Here is a 7,398-nt window from a genome sequence, read left to right on the forward strand (position 1 = left end):
ATAATAAACGAGCCGGTTCACGCACTCGCTCGATCGGGATGGGCGCACAAACAATCACACACACTCGCACACAAACACGGCGTCACATCATGTCTTTCTTTTGGTTTTTGTTCTCCACTGGCGAGCTTCACGCCCGTCACGGCGTCAAGGTGGTGCGTGTCAAGAAACTAATCCACCATCGCGAGCGCCCCACGTGCGCAAGCCCCAATCCAACAATCTGGCTAATTCCATTCCATCGAAAATTACGCTTCACGCTTCACGCGCCCTCCCCCCCCCCTCCGCATCCGACACCTTTCTCCCACAGCCCAGTGCCAGCCACATCAACAACCTCCCCCGCCTAATGAGGCAGGTTCCGCCTGCTCATCCCGACATTAATCACATTTTCCGCACAGTAATGTAAACACAATAAATATTAAATCGCTAATTGCGAAGTCACCGTTACCGGAGGAGCCGTTCCCCTTTGCGCCAGCACCGATTCAGGTGCCTTGGGCCGTAAAAATTAGCCAACAAAGGCACGGGTGGAAAATGGCCCGGCACAACCACCGAGTTCGGGAGGGGGTGGAAAACTTTTGCCAAAACCCGCCACCCGAGGGCATAAATCAGACCACGGGAATGGCTTCGCTCGGGTGTCGAGGTGGTCCGGAGCGTACCGGAAACCCGTCAACAGTTTGACGTGCTTTGTCAGACGTCATTACGTGGTGGCCGTGGGGCACGCAGGGGTGGGGGCGAAACTTTCTGCCCACATCCTTGAAATTAGTTTGATCACGCGAAACAATTGTTAAGGAACTAGTTTGGTTGGCTCCAGCCGAACCAAAGGCGTGGCGTAATGCAGGCACGCACCGCTTGAAGGCAATAATCTCACACGGACAACGGGGTGGGCTGGGGACGTAAAATAACACGTGTCGGGAGTTGTACTTGCACTTGATCTTCTAGACGACAGAAACACACGCAGGGCCACGCGAACCGGGCTTGTCGAAGCCGACGCCGCAGCACTTCCGGTCAAGACGGTCAACGCGGTGCGGACATAAATCCGGCGTACACACCTTCGAGTTGGAAATAACGGTGGCAGTGGTTAAACGGTTTACGATACTCTTAACGCCACCGTTTTCCAGAGGTCAGCTCTATTTTACTAGCTTTCACGCGTTTGTCTGGAAAGGTAAGGTGAAACACTTGTTGAACCATAACCAAGGATTTTTTAAAATTTAATATTAAAAAATTTTGAAACAGATCTCAATTAATTGTAAAATTTTAAGAAAAGATGAGATACACTCCATATCGTTAGTTCACAATTCCTATCTTGATGCTAACTTTGACGATCGTCTTTCTTATTATGTGAGCTGTTTCTTTTCTCTGGAATAATTGGAATGGATCGAAGATCATCTATAAGAATTAAATAGCGTGTTTTTATCTATACATTTAGCTTTTTATTAAAACTATAACTGAAAAACAAATTCGGTTAGTGAAAAAATAATTTACAAATTTAATTAAACAGCTTTTGACAGGCAACCGTAATGCAATGACTTGAAGTAACAAACAGCATTTTGCTCATAAACACTACGTGCCAATTAGCGTCCTGATGTAGTAGAAATTTTCCCGTAATGAACATCATCCGCCTTCACACCATTGTTCGCGTTCGTTGAGCAAACTTTGCAGCGATTGGTGCTGATGGGCGATGAAAAATTGGAAAATCAAACACAACCAACCGGGCGCAGTCTTCCGTTCCGCAGCGAACGCAACTGCAATTGAGTTCTCATTAGGGCAAATAGGATTGAAGTTATTTCGACAAGTTTAAGTACACCGGAGAGGATGGAAGTGGAGACCAACTGCATCCGGTTGGAGGAATGGAAAAAATAAGGTAACGCGGTGCGCAAAGGAATCAAGCTTATATACCACCAGAAAACAACGAACAACAAATTATTGTTCCTCACGTGGTTGTGCCGTCGGGAACTTGTCTGGCTCGTAAATCAATCCCTTTCCAATAAGTTCTCTTTTTTCCCGCGGGTTCGCCAGGCAGTTTCCGGTGCACGTCGATAGCTCGGAAGGGGATGCTTGTGGGAAAACGGTGGAAACGATCGGTAGAAAATCGAAAAGACGAAGCCTGAGAAGAAACATACATACACACGCACAGAAACCTCCAGTAGACTTGCCAACTAATGCTGTTTTTCTCCTGTGCTGTGGAATTAACGTCGAAAGAGGTTGGCGGGCAAGGAATTCGAGAACTTCCGGTCGAATCGCCGGAATCGAGCGGAGAAACTGCGGGGAATCCCGGGAGCTCTGATTAGTTCTTAATTTCGACAGACTGCTGCTGTCAGTTTTCGAGTCGCATGTACAAACACACACGGGGGGAACACCCTGTGTGTGTGCATTGTGCGCGTGCTGGGCGACGGAAGCAATCACATCCCCACAATCTCTAGCGCTAAAAGCTCCCGCTTGCCGCCCAGGGAAAAACTGTTCAGTTTTTCTGCTCACGTCCTTTTTTTCACTCTTTCTCTCTTACTTTCTTTGGCCGCACTTTCCGTTGCCCCCGGTCCGTATTTTCCCCGATTTGGACCAGGGTTGCCAAGGGGTTGGGCGCGCGTGCTCCAGTTGAAGAGATTTCTCTAATTGCTGTCGAAAAATGTTTTCCTTTTTGCCCGAGCGTCTTCGTGCCCGGGTGGGGGTGGTGGTGATGGTGGTGATCTTTCCGTTCGGTCCCACTGCTGCTTGCCACGTTCAATGATTTCCGGTGGAGTTTCTCCTCCCGCTTTGGTGTGGGTGGGGGTATGGAGTAGGGGGCTGAGGTGGCTGCTCGTCGTCTGTTGGGGGGCTTGTGAGCAAATTATTGCTGCCAGTTGTGCACAGTGTTTCAAAGTGACGAAAAAGGTGGAAATAGTTTTAAAAGGAATCCGACTTTAGAAGTTTAGAAGTTTAGAAAATTCAACAACATACCAGAGACAACAATCAAAGTTATTTGAAGCCCTTAATTTATACACGTAATGATTCAATAAATTTCTGCTTCAGTTTTTGTTTGTGTCCATAAATGCCCTTCTCTTTTTTCAGTGTGCAAAAAGTGAATCGAACTCGTTGTTGCACCGTGCGAAAAGCACATCTCCGGTGGCACGTTTTTCAAAAAAGAAAATAAAACAGAGATCCGCAATACCCAACCCTCCGGGCCTTGCGACGATCCTGGAATGAAAACCCTGATTGTGAAAGTCAACAGCAGCCGAGGGTGGGAGGAAAGCCCCTTTTTCAAACTCCCCAGGATATGACGTTTTTCTTTGGATACTTTTCGCAAACCGGAAATAGCTGCCAATGAGATGATGAACGACGACCGGAATGGCAACACAGTTGCGCTGGTGTCCTTCCGCCCTTAAAACACTGCGCGCCACGAACGCCCGCGGTACGGAAGTGTGGCAATTTTAAAGAAAACATTTTCCCCACCAAGGCAGGCACATTTTTGCAATCGAACGGGGAATGCCTCGTGTTGGAATGAAATTTCTTGATGTCTGGGTGTTTTTTGAGATGCAGTGAATCAGCACCATTAAGTCACCATTGATTTCGTTTTTTTGTTTTGTACTCGGATGGGCCTGGTTTCGGTTTGATTTTTGTCCTGGCGCTGAGCTGAACTTATGCAGGAAAGCGCACCTTGGTGAGGGAAAATGATGCAGGAAACATAGCTTTCGCATTATAGTGCCCGTTCTAGGAAGTTTTCAACCATCATTGCCATCGGAGGTGGAATGGCTATGAGTCGTCATGATTCAGACTTACTTTGTGAATGTTCATACAATCAATTCGAAAGACAAGAAAATTCATTCGAGTGAGTACAATAGCTGAACTTCTTTTCAATACAACAATAGCTGAATCTATCAATTAAAAGTAATACGAATACTAAAACAAACTGTTATAAAACTTTGACTTTCAAATTTTTCGTTTTTGTTTATAGTCATCAATTTCAATTATTCATATTTTGTTTGCATTTTTCTTTCCTACATTTGGGCTTCAATACGCTTGCCTACTGTGTTTTTGAAAAAATCGTGTATATGATAAGCAAGACATTGTAATTTTATACCGTAGGAATTGATTTCCCCTGATAAGTTTCATTATTCTTGGTCAACACGTTTATAGAACTGATTTTTTGTTTACCGACGATAATTTCTTTACTCAGCATACTAGTCATTTTGTCTCAGTTCTGTTTCTCAGGCTGTGTCGAAAAGAGTTTTGTTATTTTAAGGAAACTTTAATTTTACTTTATGGTTTTAATATAAACTTAAACAGATGTTAATTGATTTGTTTTTCGTGTACATCTGACGTAAGCTGATTGCCGTTGAAACCCCGAACGGTACTGAAATAGTTGATTGACCAGGTAAGTGCTTAAAAAGTGTAAACAAGACCTACCGATTGGAAAGTGGTGAGCTTTCTCATCGAAACCACGGCCGTGGAATGCAACGACACAGCCGGGCAGGAAAAGCCGGCAGCAGTCTTAGCGCTCTGACCTTTTTGTTTTGCGCGAAGCACTCACAACTGAAGAGAATTTCATTTACCACCGATTTCTTGTACCATTATTCTGCCCTTTTTCTTTCGCATGGCCTTGGGACGATCGCTAGACCGTGCGTTTTACAAGAAAAGCGAGATAAAGCTGGGAAAAATAAGGTGTTTTGTTGTGCAGTTCACCCTCCCGCCGCTCATTCCGTAAACGTCCTTTTCCATTGTTTCACAATTGCGCACACGGTTGGGAGCCGGGTTCGGGCCGCGGCTGTGTAGGCCGGGGTCTGTGACGCCGGAAAACACCGTCTGCTGACGTCGAGCGGACGAGCCGGGATGTAGAAAAGCTTGTTTACCGTTCACGTGAACTCGACATTTTCTCGCTCCACGGTCTGGTTATCTGCGGGCAGGGAAAATGGTGGTCGGGTCGTGCGGTGTGATATGAGTTGAAGATTAATTCAGAAAATGTTTCACAAACACCAACAGTACCAAGGAGGGTGGTCGCCGTGGACCGTGAAAGAGATGCTGTGTGTTCCATTACGTGATGAATTTCTGTTGTTGCGCAAAGCTTTTGTGTTAAATTAGAGTGTGCTTTTACACGAAGATTTCCAATGGAAAGGTTTTTTTTATCCTGAAAACAAAAACAACCAAGACACGCTTCAGTCTCTAGCGGTTGTTGTGGCCTTCGGTGGTTGTGTACTATAATTAGCATAACATTTTACAGATTTAGTATTGCACCTGGAAAAAGATTTCAAAAGAAGCATAAAAATAATAACTCAATTTTTAAAAGGGTTTCCTTTGTTATTCAAACTAAACCATTCTAATGCTCACCTTCTTCCAGCACCTGAGCAAGTTTCTTTATGGTCTATGAGATATTTTTAAATTAAACCATATTGAAAACCGCTTGCCTTCTTATTCCCGCCATGGATGGCCAACCGCAAAAAGGACACCTGCGTGACACGATATTTTCTCACTATTTTCCACTTTGTCCTCCCCGTTGAGCAACTTGCGAGCCGTACCTGGGAAACCTGGTTGTTCGTAGCAAAACGGCTCCAAAAGGGCGTCTTTAGTTCCGTTTTTTCTTCTTTTAGCTTTTGCTCCCCTCACCGGGTGGTCTTCCTGGAGCATCCGTCTGCCACCCGATCAACCCCCACGGCGTGGAGGTTATGTTTTTTAATAAAAACCACCGGTAAAATGAAAAGACATTTACCGCATCCGGTGGCATTACGGTGGCGCGTCGGAAACAACGGAAAGATTTGCACGTTTTGTGGTGTTTGTGGTTGCCGAGTCGTGACGCTCTGGTCGTGGCGCTTTTGGGCAGTGCGGGGAAGGGGGGAGAAGGGCGGGGGTGTGCTTATCCTTTACTAAACTAGAGCGAGCTGCTGGATTGTACCACCGGCTGTCGCTGTAAGACGACTCATGACGATTAATGCCCTGACCGCAATTTACAGCGAGCAGCATTTGCCGCGACTGACTTTGCGATGGTGGGGGGCTGGCCTGAAAAGGGAGTGAAGAGAAGGGATGGGTACGGGAGGATTTATCTTGATCCTACTGCCAGCCGCCATCGCCGAGCGCCCGGGGATTGAAAGAAGTGCCCGATGAGGCCGACATTCTTGTGGTGGTGTATTGAAGATTATGAAAAATACTGTCAATAAATTTCACCCCTCCCCAAACGCCACCCCTTTTTTGGTTGGTGGAAAAGCGTAAGCAGCTTACCGCGGTGCTGCCAATGGCCACGGGTGACACGGGAAGGGTTTCTGTTCGCGTTAGGTTGAGAAATTAATTTTCATCTCAAAGCCAAACTAAAGGAATGTGATGGGGTTCCGTCAGCCTTCAGGTTGAAAGGGTGTGTGAAGGGGAACGTGCGAAGTAGTTCCGGCTTCTTTGGCGTTATCCAACAAACACAAAAAAGACTAGGGAAAAATGCTACGTACAAGGTTTTCTTAGAACCGTTGAAATATAATCAATCATGATGAAAATGTAATAACGAAAAAATTTAGCAACCAACATTTCATATTACTTTATTAAGAAATATAACATTTGTAGGACGCAATTTTATTTATTGCTACCGGTTAAACTTTGCAACGAACTGCCATCCTTTGTGAAATCTGGTGGTTTGAAATTTGAATTACTTTAATTTTATTTGGAAATTTTACAGTTCCCATTTCTTTCGACTTAAGACTGCGAAAACGAATTATGCAAATGCGAAAACGAATTATGCAGCTTATTTAAACATATCACTATACACTGTTATGGAATGTATGTTCCTTCTCATGGTTCACTATGTGATTATTTTATATCGAAAAACAGAAAGGGAGACCTTAGACGACAAACGACACCTGGTGGCAGAATTTTTCGGTTAAATTGCGAAATAAATTGTTGCTACTTCAGCCATAATGAAGGTTTCTGCAAATCGCCACACTGAGCACGTGTTTGTTTGGGTTTTGTTCGGGAAGAAATGGGTGAAACATTTTGGGCATATACCGTCATCAAACAAACCTTCACGTCGTTTGTTTCGTATATTTTATGAAGTTTAAATACATCTCAAAACCACTCGAAGTCTCCACCACCTCTAACCGTCCAGTGCGACCCGGTTTGGACCGCTGTAATGTTTGCATTTTGTTGCCTTTCCGCTGGAAACCCTCGCTTGTGTATCCCGTATTCGGTGTGCACGATAAATCACATCGCAGGGACCACGGGCGCTTCGTCCGGACGCCCGGCTACGAGAGGCACAGTAAGTATGTCGGGGGGAAAACTGGCTGCAGCCTCCAACATTTTTGCCAACCTTTTTCTGTCTTTCTTTATTTTGTGTTCCGCACTTTCGCACTCGAAACACCTGCATGAAAATGTTGAACAAGATAAGGGCTGTTGGGGAAAGATGAATGAAAAAGGAAAACAAAAAAAAACGCTGCACAAACATACACGCGACGGTTACGC

The sequence above is a fragment of the Anopheles coustani genome, chromosome 2 (genome assembly GCF_943734705.1).
Source record: "Anopheles coustani chromosome 2, idAnoCousDA_361_x.2, whole genome shotgun sequence".
In the NCBI taxonomy this organism is placed as follows: domain Eukaryota; kingdom Metazoa; phylum Arthropoda; class Insecta; order Diptera; family Culicidae; genus Anopheles; species Anopheles coustani.